Source organism: Mauremys mutica, chromosome 15 (assembly GCF_020497125.1).
Source record: "Mauremys mutica isolate MM-2020 ecotype Southern chromosome 15, ASM2049712v1, whole genome shotgun sequence".
Taxonomy (NCBI): Eukaryota; Metazoa; Chordata; order Testudines; family Geoemydidae; genus Mauremys; species Mauremys mutica.
Genome location: NC_059086.1, coordinates 2,497,939 through 2,514,517, shown reverse-complemented (window position 1 = coordinate 2,514,517; position 16,579 = coordinate 2,497,939). Strand labels below are relative to the sequence as shown.

General features: G+C 57.4%; 1 protein-coding gene across 3 annotated transcripts in view; it reads right to left on the bottom strand.

The window, feature by feature from the left end:
- Positions 1-16,579, bottom strand: part of SLC8A2 (solute carrier family 8 member A2) — an 83,679-nt gene that overhangs the window by 62,846 nt on the left and 4,254 nt on the right. Inside the window, exon 1 of one of the 3 annotated variants that reach the window (XM_044989034.1) lies at positions 14,799-14,912. The exons of 1 other annotated variant lie outside the window; for it this stretch is intronic. The gene's annotated coding sequence lies outside the window, so the exon portion shown is untranslated. Of the gene's footprint in view, positions 1-13,543; positions 13,606-14,798; positions 14,913-16,579 lie in introns of those variants that run through there. One more of the 3 variants, XM_044989035.1, reaches the window with a different exon arrangement.

Genomic DNA, 16,579 nt, shown 5'->3' with positions numbered 1-16,579 from the left:
CAGCCAGTGCCCCATGGTACTCCATGGGGCCAGACCCCCGGCTGGCGTCAATCAGCCAGTGCCCCATGGCAGTCCATGGGGCCAGACCCCCGGCTGGCGTCAAGCAGCCAGCGCTCCATGGGGCCAGACCCCCGGCTGGCGTCAAGCAGCCAGTGCCCCATGGTACTCCATGGGGCCAGACCCCCAGCTGGTGTCAATCAGCCAGTGCCACATGGCAGTCCATGGGGCCAGACCCCCGGCTGGTGTCAATCAACCAGGGCTCCATGGTACTCCATGGGGCCAGACCCCCGGCTGGTGTCAATCAGCCAGTGCCACATGGCAGTCCATGGGGCCAGACCCCCAGCTGGCGTCAATCAGCCAGTGCCCCATGGCAGTCCATGGGGCCAGACCCCCGGCTGGCGTCAAGCAGCCAGCGCTCCATGGGGCCAGACCCCCGGCTGGCGTCAAGCAGCCAGTGCCCCATGGTACTCCATGGGGCCAGACCCCCAGCTGGTGTCAATCAGCCAGTGCCACATGGCAGTCCATGGGGCCAGACCCCCAGCTGGCGTCAATCAGCCAGTGCCACATGGCAGTCCATGGGGCCAGACCCCCAGCTGGTGTCAATCAGCCAGTGCCCCATGGCAGTCCATGGGGCCAGACCCCCGGCTGGTGTCAATCAGCCAGTGCCCCATGGTACTCCATGGGGCCAGACCCCCAGCTGGCGTCAATCAGCCAGTGCCCCATGGCAGTCCATGGGGCCAGACCCCCGGCTGGCGTCAAGCAGCCAGTGCCCCATGGTACTCCATGGGGCCAGACCCCCAGCTGGCGTCAATCAGCCAGTGCCCCATGGCAGTCCATGGGGCCAGACCCCCGGCTGGTGTCAATCAGCCAGCGCTCCATGGGGCCAGACCCCCGGCTGGCGTCAAGCAGCCAGCGCTCCATGGGGCCAGACCCCCGGCTGGTGTCTATCACCCAAGGCTCTATTGGCGTGGACGAAGCTTTCACAGAATATCAGGGTTGGAAGGGACCTCAGGATGTGTCCAAGCCCCTGCTCAAAGCAGGACCAATCCCCAGACAGATTTATGCCCCAGATCCCTAAATGGCCCCCTCAGGGATTGAACTCACAACCCTGGGTTTAGCAGGCCAGTGCTCAAACCGCTGAGCTATCCCTCCCCCCAAGCTTTGCCCACTGACACCAGCTGCAGATTTGGCCCGGGGCCCCTCTCGCCGCAGGCGGCTTCCCCCGAAAGCCCAGCCCCAGGGCTGCCCGGTGCGCCCCGGGGCTGCCTGGGGAACGTGGCTCCAGCCCCTAGCTGTGCCAGGCCGGGAAAGCAGGCGTCTCTGTCTCCAGCGCCAACATGCCTGTAATTAATTTAATAGCCTCATTACCAGCGCCGGGGTGAAACATCAATTAAACAGTCCAGGAGGCTCATTCGGCGACAATGGGATTGTATTCGTTTCCCCCCGTTTGGATTGGCGGGTTCCCGGCTTTTAATAGACGCTTTAATCAGGCTTTATAACTCACACAAAAGGTCCCGCTTGCACGGCCTCGGCGTCCGACCGGGACATCAGACGCTCCCCGATCAGGCCGGGCTCTCTGCACCACGAGCCTCCGCTCGGGACTGGGGCTGGAGGAGGGATGAGCTGCATCTGGTCCCACGCAGGGGGTGGGGATCCTGGAAAGCCCTGGAGCGGGACACGGGCTGGCACCTCGGAGAGCTGGGTCCCATGCCCAGCTGGGCCAGGCTTTGGACTGAAGCCGGGACTGGACGACAGGGAAAGGATCACTCGATAACTGCCCCGTTCTGTTCGTTCCCTCGGAAGCACCTGGCACTGTCAGGGACAGGACACGGGGCTAGATGGGCCATTGGTCTGACCCACTAATGCCGTACTTAGGCAGAGTCCCCTGTGTGACCTTGGGCACATCACTTCATCGCCCTGGGCCTCAGTTTCCCCCCGTAACACAGGGGTAATAATTCGCTCTTGTCGATTTAGATTTGAGGCTCCCGGGGGCAGGGGCTGTGTCTCGCCGTGTATCCATGCAGCGCCCCCTGATCTCAGCTGCGTGGGTGAGCGCAGGGGCTCCAGAGTTTAAGGAAGGTGTTGGGGGAAGTTCCCGTGATCTGGTTCCCGCCTGTAGCTTTAATGTGGCAAGATGATAATTCCCTGGGACTGCACCTCCCTGTCCTGCGGGGGGAGCGCGCCATCGATTAACAGCTGCTCTGGGCTCCATCTGAGACACCAGGGATTCAAACATCCATTGCCCTGAACATCTCCAAAGCACGTGTATCTGGGGCGGGGGGATCAGCGTCGCCGCAGGAAAGCCGGTTCCTACCGGAGATCAATAGCCGGTCTCAGTCTTGACCACATCTTAATAGAGAGATCACCGACCCGCACTGTCTCTTCGCCAGCATGAATCCACAACGACCTGTGAGCCAGCAGGGACGGGGCTGAGAACCATCAAACTACTGCACGGAGCTGGGAACCTCCAGCTCACCGCATCAGCTGAGAACCAACAACTCATTGCATACAACTGGGAACCACCAGCGGCTTCCCCTTTGAGAGCTATTGTCTCAGGCTCTCTGCAGACCAAGGCAGATGTTGATGCACCTATTACACTCAAGGCCGTCTCTCCCCCCCACCCCCATCAGCTGTCTCAGGCTCTCTGCAAAGTCAGGCAGCATCACTGCAGCAGTTACTCCTGGGTCACATTTTCAATCTTTTCTCCACAAACGTGAGGGTTAGAAATGTATTTGTTTAATGACCGATAAGTGCCTGCCATAATCACATGGCTGCAGGCGCCAGGGCACCAGACACCAGTATAATGACCGTACACTAATCCAGCCCTGCCTCTATTTGTCTGAGACCGTCGCTGTGAGCGGGGGGGCTGCCCCAAGTGTAACTGATGCAGGGACGTCTGCCTGAGTCTGCAGAGAGCCTGAGACAACAGCGATGCCATTAGATTGGGGCTTCCTTGGAGCAGGGACGATCTTCCTTCAGTGTTTGGAAAGTGCGGGGCACATGAAATATAATCAATCGTGATAATAATAATCGTCGCTACCACTATGGACTAGTTAGTAAGTACAATCAGTATCGCCATGGTTACCTTACCTCTTCCCTAGCAACACACGGCCAGAATCTACCACGCTTGCTCATGCTGAGAGTTATTTTTCCTCCTCAACTAGGGTCACCCATCTCCTTGGGAAGACTCAAGAACTAACGAACCACTTCTTCTGAGTAGGGGTTGTAGAATGTGGCTCGTAATGAGCCCCAGATTTCTCCTGATTTGCTGCACGTGCCCCACTACGATGGGCCGGTGGAACTCATTGCCACAAGATGTCACCAAGGTCATTAAAAGTGGCTGTGGATTTGGGGATGCCGTCATTGTTGGGTGGGCAAGCTGGGATGCCTTAAAGAGGGCTGATTGTCAAAGGGTGGGCACCCAGCATGGCCTGGAAATCTTGACTGGTTTATATTATAATCATAGTCTTTATAAGCACTTGTCATCAGTAGATTGCAAAGCACTTTCAAAGGAGGGGGGGGATATCATTATCCCCATTTTACAGAGGAGAAAACTGAGGCCCAGAGAAGGGAAAAGACTCGCCCAAGCAGGCCAGTGCTAGAATCCACATCTCCGACATCACAATCCACTCCTCTAACCACTAGGCCACACGTAAACCAAATGATGGGATAGCCAGCCCCCCTCCAAGGCAGGTCCCCTCCTGACCTGTGATCGTTTTAGAGATCAGCCCATGCACTGAAGCAGGGGGGTTTATAGCCCTGCCAAACCTCTGGGTTGGGTTGGTTTTTGGAATATTTACTGTTCTGGCTCTGGATTTCCTTGTTACCCATACAAACATCCAACCCTTGTTCTCAGACCTGCTAAGCTCTTACACCACGGTTTTCACAAGGGACTAGTGAAAAGACACACGCTCAGGAGCCAGATACTCAGACTAGCCCTGGTCCTTTGCGGGACAGAGGCCAAAGAGCCAGGAGCAAATGATACTGACAGACCGACAGCAGCGCTCGGTGCCCCAGGAACAGCAAACCCGACGCGCCGTTGTCTCTCCCTCTTCCTCTCTAAAGACCTTGCCGGAGATGGAACATCCTGAACCGGCCCAGCTAGTCGTGAATATTCACGTTTCATTGGGTTTGAAAGCGTGCTTTCAAAGCCAGAGTAGAACTTGCTGGTGTATTTAGAGAGTAGGGCGGGTCGTGCCTCCTGCATGTCGCGCCAGTTGTGATACAGCCTGCTGCTGGCTTCTTTTTCCTCCAGGTTGGTGGTAGGTGCCGGCCTGGAAGCAGACAGGGGAATGCAGCAGCGCGAGGTTCCTGCGTGCCATTAGTGCCTCCTGTCGCACAGGGACGCAAGAGGACACGCCTAGACAAGCAGTCACTGCAGGGAGTGAAGCTGGGACTGCTGGATCGAACAGCACGAGGCACCAGTGCCTGGCCAAAATGCCCCGGCTTCTACAGCGCAATGGCTGGAGTGGACTCGTAAACCTCCACCAGCCACCAGAGCGGGACAGAGAGGCCCGCGGTGTGAATGCAGTTTGCGCACACACCCCTGGCCGGGGAAAGATCCCTGTTCCTGGATTAAAACATTCCCAGGGCTGCAGACTCGACCACGATGCTGGGTAAGTTGTTCCAGTGGGTAGCTCCCCTCCTTGTTAAAAACGGGCACCTTTCCCATCTGAATTTGTCTAGCTTCCCAACTATCCCTATAAAATGATGGGGTCTAAATTAGCTGTTACCACTCAAGAGAGATCTTGGAGTCACTGTGGATAGTTCTCTGAAAACATCCACTCACTGTGCAGCAGCAGCCAGAAAAGCGAACAGAACATTGGGAATCGTTAAGAAAGGGAGAGAGAATAAGAATCAAAATATCATGTTGCCCCTATATAAATCCATGGCACGCCCACGTCTTGAACACTGCGTGCAGATTGGTCGCCCCATCTCAAAAAAGATAGATTGGAATTGGAAAAGGTTCAGAAAAGGGCAACAAAAATGATTAGGGGTGTGGAACGGCTGCCGTATGAGGAGAGATTAATAAGGCTGGGACTTTTCAACTTGGAAAAAAGACGACTAAGGGGGGATATGCTAGAGGTCTATAAAATCATGACTGGTGCGGAGAAAGTCAATAAGGACGTGTTATTTACTCCTTCTCATAACACAAGAACTAGGGGTCACCCAATGAAATGATAGGCAGCAAGTTTAAAACAAACCAAAGGAAGTATTTTTTCACACAACACACAGTCAACCTGTGGAACTCCTTGCCAGGGGATGTTGTGAATGCCAGGACCATACCAGGGTTCAAAAAAGAACTAGATAAGTTCATGGAGGACAGGTCCATCAATGGCTATTAGCCAGGCTGGGCAGGGATGGTGTCCCTAGACTCTGTTTGCCAGAAGCTGGGAATGGGTGACAGGGGATGGGTCACTTGATGATTCCCTGTTCTGTTCACTCCCTCTGGGGCACCTGGCATTGGCCACTGTTGGCAGACAGGATACTGGGCTGGATGGACCTTTGGTCTGACCCAGTACGGCCACTCTTATGTTCTTCAACTTCCGGCCACTGGGACCGTTAGACCTGCTAGATCGAAGAGGCCACGATCAAATCTTGACAGGCCTGAGTTCAAGTCACCTGCTTCCTGGGTCACCCTGGCCAAGTCTCTTCCCTGCCTCAGAAGCGGTTGGAAGGATAAATACGGTAACGGTTGGGGGCTGCTCAGATCCTGGGGGAACATGGGCCATTGAAGTAGCTTTGATCAGTGGGGAACAGCTCCCTGGGGGGATGCTCTATTCTGAAATGAAAATGACTTGATTCTGGAGTAATTACTCCCATCACCAAGCTCTGATGGACCTGCGTTCAGAATGGAGTGTCCACAGGGAGGAGTTATTCTGGATTAGCATTGCCGCTCAATTTCCCCCGTGTAGACAAGCCACAAGTGTTTGAAGTCTGGCACCCCCGCGTCACCAGTCACCCCGGCCATTCGCTCTGTTTGAGCTAGGCAAAGTGAAGTGCAGAGGGAGGGGAGCGACTGGCCAAGGTCACGTGTGGCAAAGGCAGGAGTGGAACCCAGATCTCTTGGAGCCTGGGACCTTAACCACAAGGTTGTGCTTTTTTCTCCCCAGACGTTTCAAAACAACAGCAAGTGGGAGGGACGCCGGGAGGGTTCCTGCAGCGATGTATTGTAGGAGCTACATTTTTAATGCACACTTTGCAGGGGGGAGAGGAAACACGTCTCCTTGACAGCTGTTCCTCGCTCGAGCCAGCAGGGGGTGCAAGTGTACATCAATTGATGCTCCAAGGAGGCCGGGCGTCCTAATGGTCAGAGCAGGGGACCTGCTTCTTCATTGTCCTGCACCTTGTGCAACCATTTACCTGGGGACAAAATACTCCCAGAGGAACTGGTAGCTTTGGCCCCTCACTCTGCACAGACTCAGGGTCCAGAGGCCCTGGACTTTTGTAGGGAGTTGCTTATAGCAGAGGACCAGGAATCAAAGCCCCTTGGTACCATTTCTGGCTATGAGAGGGAGTGATGTCTAGTGGTTAGAGCAGGGGACTCCTAGGTTTTAGCATCAGGCCTGGGAGTGTTGCCTAGGAGTTAAAGCAAGGGAGGGTTTGGGGCGATATCCCCAATTAAGTAACAAAATAAGCCCTTTTCGGAGCCCGGGCGCTCTGAAAATCAGCCAGTGCTCAGTCCATTATTCACGGTCCCGCAAACGGTTCCTCAGCACCCGAGGAGACAGAGAGACAGAGCGCTGCCCCCTTGGCTAGCTCTGCTTGGGCTCAAACGCCATCAGATCATCAGTGGATCCTTCAGCTCGTCCTGATGGGGGCACGACTGCCAACCGCCGTGACCATCCGGGTGGAAAGCTGAGTTGCAGCTCAGTCTTCCAGTGCAGCCGGGGGACGCTGGGCTGGGGCGAAGGCTTCGGCAGGGAAACCTTTAGCCCGTTTGGATCGGACAGCTGGGCGCCAAGCCAGGGCCACATGTCGAGTCCTGGGGATTTGCTCCGGGCAAACGCTCTTGGTCTTTGGTGGGAATTCGACCTGTGTGAGGCCACCAGGCCGGCACTGGCTGGACCTGACAGCATTTCTCCAAGCCCCAAGGAGCAACTCGACCCTGGGTGGGGTCTGAGCTGGGTGGGGTTAATGGGGCTAAATTCCATGACGGGTGGAAGGGATAAATGAAAGCCAAATTTGGCCTCGTGCGCCGGCTGCTTCTCCCTTCCCTGGTGGGTTTCAAGAGGCGCATGGGCAAAGCAGGGCGGGATCCGCTCCCGCTGGAGGGGGGAACCCGGCTTTGAGCCGAGGGAGTATTACTGTGCCAGAGCAGCCTCTGTTGAAAAGAGACCGGCTGCAGCGCTAACCTAGGTGTGATTAAAGGAAAATAGGGGAGGAACCGGGATTAACGCACAAAAGCCGCTGCACTAGATGCAGCCGGGGCCAGGGACTGGAACCGGGCGGGGCAGCGGCCGGCCTGACCTACGCCTGCCACCCCTTCCCCTGCCCAGCCCTGCTCGCTTGGGTTACTGGGCTGGCTGCCGGGGGAACTGAGCGAAATTCCCTGGCCGTGCTATGCAGGGCAGCCTGGACAATCCAGTGGTCCTGGCTGGCTTCCTAAGCTACGAAGCCCGTTGGGAGCGGTTCTGCCCCATGTGGAATGATCTGCACCAGCCCCCTTGGGACAGGAGCAACCGTGTTCCAGCCCCACTGCGCACTGGTCTAAGGAGCTGTGCAGCAGGGAGCGGGGGCAGATCGGGGCCCCCAGCGAGAGCTGGCACCGATGGAAGCAGGAGCCATGCCGGAGAGGAAGCAGAGGAGAATCCCCATGCTCAGGGAGGAGGGGGATAAGATACAGGGAGGAAAAGCTCACTCCGAGATGTGGGGATGGGGCGTCAGCGAGGGGGACTGCACCCACCACCCCTGAATCTCAAAGCATGAGAGGCTGAGCTGAAAGAGCAGCTCCCACAGCTCCTACGCTGCAGCAGAGTCAGGCAGGGGGGACAGAGGGTCCCACCACTGCAGCCAGTAGTGCCTCTTTCAAACCATGCTCCTGCCTCGCTGCGGGCCCAATCACAGCCTGACTCAGGGCTCGAGGCTAACGAGGGTTCATATAATGACCGGTCAGTACAGGAACCTTTCCCTACAGCCCTTGGGGCAGTGCTGGTTTATGAAGGTTAAGAGGTGACTTATCTCTGGCTGTAAGTACCTAGACGGGGAACAGAGATGTGATAACCGAGGGCTCGTCCGTCTACCAGGGGAAGGATCCAATGGCTGGAAGTTGAAACTAGCCGAATTCAGACTGGAAATTAGTGCAAACGGTTAGCAGTGGGGATACGTAAGCAGTGGAACAACCTACCGAAGGCTGAGGGAGAATCCACTTCTTCCTCACTGGGCCTGATTAAATCAAGACGGGCTGATTTTCTAACAGCTCTGCTCTGGTTCAAACAGGAGCGAATGCAGGGAAGTCACAGGGCCTGTGTTCTGTCTAGGCCCGGCAGAATCCCATTTTTATTTCTTTGTAATTTTGGCAGAGGACACAGATGTTTATTTCTAAACATTTTTCTGTTTTTATCAATTTAAATTTTCACAGTTGTGCAAAACTGTGGATTTAAAGGGTTGGTTTTAGATTTTTCTCTCTTTAAACGCTCACAGTTACAGGAAACTATGCGGGGTGGGGGGCAATCAGACAATTATTTAATGGCAGTAGATGCTGAGATTCAAAAAGTAAAGGGCTTTATAACCGTTAAAACATAAATTGCCAACACATCCAAAGTGAATCTCCTTGAGTCAAACCCAACTAAGTTCTCAGGCGGCATTTTTCCATACATTTCTATGATCATGGATGGAAAGAGTTTTCCTCGGTTTGTGTGGAGATGGTGAAATCGATGCTTACGGACACCAATAAAAATCTAATTTTCCAAGGCCAGTGATACAGGAGGTTAGACTGGATGATCCCAATGGTCACTCTGGCCTGAGATAAATCTCTCGGCGCGTGGGGTTTCCACCGCAGTGGGAGAGGCTTTCTCTGACACCCGCTCTACGGATTCCCGGGAGCGCCAGCCATCACCCTAAGGCCTGGCATCACCGCTAAAACGCTCTGGCAGAGTAGGACTTGCCCACATGCAGCCACCGCCAGGGCTGGCTATTCCAGAGCTGCTCTCCCTGTGGATGGCCTAGTCCGGATTAATTCATGTGCTTCCAAAGTGGATTGGAACAGAGCAGCCACATGGGGGAGCTATTGCGGAATGGCCTATTTCACAACGGCGAGTCCAGTCGGTTTCCCCGTGTAGACAAAATCTGCCGCTGAGAATCAGGTCCCTCACAACACACCCGAATGATGAATGTGACGAAGTGGGGGACTGTTCCATTTTTTCGTGGTTTCCCAGGGGGTTGCAGGCCGAGGGGGTGGGACTCAGTGTCCCCGGGTGTCACTGGTTTAACGAGGGGAGGGGAGGGGGAGTTTGTTGGGACACAGGACCGGAGAGGGAGCCGGGACCCCGGCCGATGGGCTGGAGGATGGAGACCCCAGCGATCGGTGACCTAACGACCCGGAGACGCAGCTCAGGAGTCGCAGGTGGTTCTGGCCAGTGGGGGGACAATGGGCTGCGGGGAGACAGGACCCCGGTGACCTGACCAGCCAGAGGAGGGCGGAGAGGAGAGGAGGCCCAGGCGACTCTGTTTACCTGGAGAGAGGACAATGGACAGAGGCGGGTTGGGGCCGGGGGTCTCAGCTGCCCAGCTGGGAGCAGGGGGGCTCGGGGCTGGAGGGGGGAGCAGGCAGAGCCCCCCTGGCTGCAGGGGGACTGGGATGTGCTGGGCTGAGGGAGGCCAGGCCTGAGGCCCTGAGAGTTTCCTGTGCTGGGTTCAATGCTCAATAAACCCTCCTGTGTTACGCTGGCTGAGAGTCGCTCCAGGCTAGAGAGCAGGGGGCATCAACGCCTTCGGGGGTGAGGAGGCCCCGGGGGCCCAGAGCGAGGGGACTCCCTGAGGGCCCCACGGCAGAGACAGACGTGCTGAGGCTCCGAGAGGTGCGACTCCGGGAGGTGGAGGGGCCTGACCCCGAGAGAGAGGGCCCCCCCGGGAACAGGGCTGTCGCACTGAAAGGGGCACCCCCCATGGACCGCATGGGGCCACGAGTGGGCACAATCTGTGAGTCCGTGACAATGAACACTGAGCTCCTTTAATTCCGCACCCTCGCCCCTTAATCACCCTGGGCTCTGTCCTCCTAGCACCTCCAGTTTGTCTCCAACATGCGTAGGCCAACGAGGAGACCGCAAGTGAGCAGGGTATTACAGGGGACAGTGACCCCAGAGAAGGGACCAACGCCTCCACATCCCCAAATCGCACTGCGTCGCATACTCAGATCAAATCCGTGGCCCAGCGTCCCACCGTGAGTCACTAAAGCACACGTCCAAACCCCGACATTGTCTGTTCCGCTGCAAAGGACCCCCTGGTCCCAAATCCATCCCTGGCGTAACTCCAGAGACACCAGCGGATGGATTTCACCCAGCAGTGGCATCCGATTCCTTTCCTGGTTCCACTAACTCAGGATAACACTGTTCCCCGACGCAGAGCAAGCCAGATGCCAATCAGCAAAACAGGCACTGGTGAAGTGGCTGATGAAACATTAGCTGCCGATGAAATCCAAGTATGAAAACGTTGCAAGGAACTGGCCGTGTGTGCGAGTCGCACATATTACAGGCGCACAGAATTCAGTGCATTACCACACAGGTCATTATATTACACACACATACATAAATCCAGTTCTTTATAATACACGCACATCCATAAACCCAGTTCTCGACAGTATTATATTGTGTACGTGTAGATTCACATACACACCACCACAGGAAGCAGGACAGCTCAGATGTGCACCACAAACCCCATGCTGCTAACACCACCCAGAACCAGTCTCCTTGGGCTCAGGGAGTGGGGCCGGGGCTTTTAGAGCTGAAGCATGAGTGCCCTGTTCCCGCTGGCACTGGGCTTTTCAACAGGCCGTGGCATGTCAGTGGCCACAGATTTGCTACCACACTTTGGGGGGTACGGGGGGAAGATGGTGGGTTATTTGATTTCTTCTGGAGACAGCTCGAATCACTACATGTAATTGCACAGAAAAGGCTCCTACTCTCAAAGGCACATCTGCCCCAATTCCAGCTGAACAGATCCACACGCAGCATGTTGAGCGGCGAAGGCTCGCTGGCTGGGGGCCGTCGAGAGGAGTTTCCCACAATCTTTACCTCAAGGGACCAAATGCATCGCTGGTGTAACCCCACTGGTGTCAGTGGGGGCCAGATCCCCCGCCGGAATAAAGTGGCATCGCTCCCTCGGCAGCAATGGATCCGTTGGGCCCTATCTGTGGCTCTAACCCATGATGTTAATCAGCTGTTGCTTTGCTGAGGTCAATGGGGCCAGCCCCCCAGCGGCTGTAAATCAGCACCACGCTGCTGAAGTGAACTCTGCTGAGCCAATTTACCCCATGACTTGGCCAATGGCTCTAGACCATAAGCCCCTACCTGAGTGAAAGAGCCCTTTAGCTGTTCCGACGAGTGACAGGTACAGGGTGCCCCTCCTATGCATTTCCAGCTCCTTCCCTTCCGGTCTCCAGGGCGTGGGAAAAAGCTGGTCTCTCTTCCCAGGCTTCGGAGGGGAAGAGGAATATGCTTCGGTTTCAGTTCCAGGCAACTCTCTGTGCTAAGCTGGGTAATATTTTTTACCTAGTGATGTGGAGGTACTTTCAGAGAGAGTCAAGGCCATTTAAAATAAATACACAGGCTCAAGCTTGGCTCATTCCTCCTAGATGTGCTGCCATCTCCAGTAGCACCCACCGGCCCCAGCCGAGATGAGGGCCCCATCGTGCCAGGTGCTGTACAGACGGAGCGAGCCCGCATGCCATGGAAGAGACAGCCTTGAAAATGGGATTTCAGGCTGCTCCTGCCGTGTTATCAAAGGAGAATCTCATCCAAGTCCCACACACTCCGGGATAATCTTTGGAGACAATGTAACTGCATTCTTAGTCCAGGTTGAAGGTGGCTTCCTAAGGTAAAACCCAGTTTTCAGGCAGCCTAACTTCTACCATGCTGTGAAATGTTACCACCCACTATCTTCCCACAGAGTAAATGATACCACGGGGTCAGATCCTCTGCTAGCACAAACCAGCACGGCTGAGCCACTGAAACCAGCACGACGCTGGCTGACATCGGCCCGGGGATCTGGCCCCATTGACACCAGCGGCGTGACACCACGTCACACCCGATGGGGATCTGACGCGATTGACTCTAATGGAGTCAGATCCTTTTCACACCAGCTGGGGGTCTGGCCCCACTGACTCCAATGGAGTGATGCTGATTGACGCCAGCTGCAGATCTGGTCCCACGGACTCCATGGCGTGACACCAATTTACACCTGCTGGGGAACCAGCCAGTAGGAAATAATTCAAAGTTATTTCACCTGCAGGGCTGTCCCAGTGCGTCTTGGTTTCTAGCTTTTGGAGCGTAACCACTGGAGGGTCAGCTCTGCTGCCTACCGCACACTCAGCACTTTAATCATCATCCTATTTATTACGACTCCAATCTCTAAAGCAGGCGTCGCTGCAGGGGCAGGGAAACCCAGCTGGTCTCTTCAGCCACGTTTTCAGCTCTAAATCCCTCTCTGGCCCAGTTCAGCCCAGCCCCACGGAAAGGGACGGCGCCGCTTTCCGCCAGTGGATTTGGCTCATGCCATTTCAAAAGCGCGTTTCACTGCCCGGGAAATAAAGCCGCTGCTGGCGGAACACCTGTCCCTGCAAATAATGGGAACGCCGCGTGTCTGCCATGCTGGTCTGCCACAGTCACAGCGCCCCTGGGCCGAACACGGGGGACCCATCTCCGGGACAGCGAGAGGCATGAAAACATTCGTTTCCCAATCCAGCGTGGGCGCTGGCATCCCTCTGGCGACCGGGCCACCGGCCCTGGGTGGCTCCCTTCGGAGCAGGGCACCGGCTGGACATGGAGCAGGCGGGTGAAGGCACCAGGGGGATCCAGGAGCAGGGGAAGAAAATGGAAGTTTACAGGGGAATTTTTTAAAAATGGATTCTGCTCGTTAAAGGGTCGGGAGGCACCGTGGCAGGATCCATCCCAAGCCGGGGGAGGGGGCATTGATTTCTGCCGAGGCATCGGTCGCAAAGCCACCATGGCACAAGCCGGGGGCGGGGTGGGCAGGTTCTCAGGTGGCGGCAGCTCCCGTTGTGCCAGCGGCAGAATCCGGCCCCCGCCACTGCCAGGAGAAACCCGCTGAACGGGGGAGCGGCGGGGGGTGCCGGAGGTGGGGAGATGCCGAGGGGAGGGCGAGACGGGGCTTGCAGGCGACCGGCCGGCGGAAAACCCAGCGCACACGCAGAGACACAAGGGGGCAGCTGCCCCCCCAGCCCCCCCTACACCCACCCCCCCGCCAGAGCCTCCAGCAAAGAAGCCAGCGGGAAAACCTGCCAGCGCCATCCAGCCACCAGCGCCGCCCCCCCTCCGCCAACTCCCCCCCCCCGCGTGTCCAAGCGGGGCCCCGCCCGCCCGCCTACCTGGGGGGCTGCTCCTCTCCCGAGCCTGGGGTGACCGCGAGCTCCGGAGGCACCAACTTACTTCCCCATGCTCGGCTGCGGGCGGGGCGGCTGCGTGGGGAGGGGCGGGGAGGGGCGGGGAGGGGGAGCCGCTCCAGCTGCCGGCTCGCTCGGAGAGAAGCCCCCCCGCCCCAGCCCCCGCCCCTGCAGCCGGCCGGAGCCCGCCCAGTGGGGAGGGGGCGGAGCGCGGGGCGGATCCTGGGGGAAAAGGGGGGCCTGGGGCGAGCGGGGGGGGGGCTGGGCGGCCAGCGGAGGGGGGGGGGAGGCGGCAAGCGGAGGGGGGGGCGATGCCCAGCACCCAGGGCGGGGCTCCCCGTCCCGGGCAAAGGGGATCTTGGCAGACAGGCGGCCCGGAGCTCCCGAGAATTCAGCACCTCACCAGTGCGGGACAGCTCCCAGCTCCCCTCCCCCCGCCAGTGCGGGACCGGCCCCCCCCCCGCCAGTGCGGGACAGGCCCCCCCCCAGCCAGTGCGGGACAGCCCCCAGCTCCCCCCCCCCGCCAGTGCGGGACAGCCCCCAGCTCCCCCCCCCCGCCAGTGCGGGACAGCCCCCAGCTCCCCCCCCCCGCCAGTGCGGGACAGCCCCCCCCCGCCAGTGCGGGACAGCTCCCAGCTCCCCCCCCCGCCAGTGCGGGACAGCCCCCAGCTCCCCCCCCCGGCCAGTGCAGGGCACCTCCCAGCTCCCCCCCCCCACCAGTGCGGGACAGCTCCCAGCTCCCCCCCCACCCCGCCAGTGCGGGACAGTCCCCAGCTCCCCCCCCCCCCCCGCGCGGGACAGCCCCCCCCTCCCCCCCCCCCGCCAGTGCGGGACAGCCCCCAGCTCCCCCCCCCGGCCAGTGCAGGGCAGCTCCCAGCTCCCCCCCCCCGCCAGTGCGGGACAGCTCCCAGCTCCCCCTCCTTCCCCTGGCAGAAGGCTCCAGCCGAGATCAGGGCCCCACGGGGCCTGGCGCCACACACAGGTGGCATGAGACAGCCCCCCCCGAGGAACTCTCCGTGTAAATAGATGAAGCATCGGGAAGGGAAACTGAGGCACAGAGAGGGAACGTGACTTGCCCAAGTAGGAGTAGAACCCAGGTCTCCCCGTCCAGTGCTCTACCCACGAGGCCACACTGCCTATAACCCTGGAGCCCCACAGAAACTATTTAGGGCCGGGATGGTCAAAGGCACCCAGGGAGGGAGTGAAATTTCCAAAGGTGTCATCACCTTCCCCTCTCTACCTTTGCTTGAATACCTGGTGACTTGTCTCCATCCCCATCCTGCCTCTGCTCGCTGCCTTTGCTGGTGCTCGCTGCAGCGGGGGGGTGGGGGACAACAGCAGAGGCCATTTCTAGAGGTTGTCGGGGGGAAATGCCCCCAAACCCCCAACTTCCTTTGGTTTCCCGGCCACACAACAATCCCCCTCATGAATATGCAAAGTGCCCAGAGTTCATTGGTTCCAGGCACTGCATGTGTCGAGCAGGGGGAAGAATGCCAGAGCCAATCGGCTCCGAGCAAACTGCATATTTATTATGGTGAGAGGGGTGATTAAAATGCAACCTGCCCATTTAAAAGAAAAAATCCTCTTGGGTAATGGGTCCATCCAGGAAAGCTTAAGGGGACAAATCTCCTTAAAAGAACAGGCCCATTTCCATGTGACTGTACGAAACCAGCTGGGAGAGAAATTCCATTTAAACACCACCCTGCTTGATTTATTTTTAGCGCAGTTTTCTATACCAGGCAACCGTGCAGGAAGTTAGCAAGATGCCTATGGAGAGAGGAAATTAAGATCTTTCGCCAGTTCCTAACGGCGGCTGCCTTTCGTTTTCCAGGTGCACTACAGAACTCGGATTAAAATACACAAAACTCTTCCAACTTGGCTGCTGAGACGAGAACATGGGCCGGCGGGGGGGGCGGGAAGCAAGAGAATTCAGTGCTCGTTAGAGTCGCTGACTGAGAGCAACTCGCACATGGCTGAGAGTTATTCTAAGGAAGGCCAGGCCGCTGTATGAGACACAGTCCTTGGCCTATGAAACTCGCAGGCCAGCTAGAGGAGACTATCCCGGGGGAGAAGAAAGGAGGGGTGATCCACCCCATTTCACAGATGGGGAGACTGAGGCCCAGAGAGGCTCAATGACTTACCCAAGCTCACACAGGGAGTCCCTGCCCCCAAAGGCTTCCACTGTAAGCCAAGCAAAGAGGGAAAAGAAACAGCACCGAGATGGGGCATGAGCACCAGCAGCAAAGGCGAAGAACAGAACCAGATTTTCCAATCCACTACTCAGCCTGCTCTGGCCTGCACCAGGATTCATCCTGATGTTAAAGCAGTAAATCAGGGGCAGGCAACCGATGGCACGTGTGCCAAAGGCGGCACGCGAGCTGGTTTTCAGTGGCACTCACGCTGCCCGGGTCCTGGCCACCGGCCCTGGGGGCTCTGCATTTTAATTTGATTTTAAATGAAGCTTCTTAAACATTTTAAAGCCCTTATTTACTTTACAGACAAGAATAGTTTAGTTCTATATTATAGACTTATAGAAAGAGACCTGAAAACGTTAACGTGTCTGACCGGCCTGCGGAACCTGAAATGAGAGTGACTCAATGAAGACTCGGCACCCCACTGCTGAAAGGCTGCCGACCCCTGCAATAAATACTCCCGCTCTCTCCAACACCACCCCCCCGCTATCCCGTCCCCTCTCCACCCCCACACCTACCTGCCATCCCATCACACCCCACCAGCTGCCATCCCACGACGGGAAAAACGGGAGGTGGGGCCTACCTGGCAGCTCTTTTTAAAGCCTTGGAGGCACGGGGAGGAAGGAGAGAGCGTGTTCGCTGGAGAGGGAGGACGGCAGGACCAGGGTGCGGGAAGGGAGACAGGAAGGAGGATTCAGTCTATTAAGGGAGGGAGGCTGAGATAACAGCTCTGCTGCATCCTGGTGTTTCACTCACACACACCCCAGTGACAGCCGCCCACAGAAATGGGAGCGAGGGCAGGAGAAATCCTGCTGAGCGGCAGAAGGAG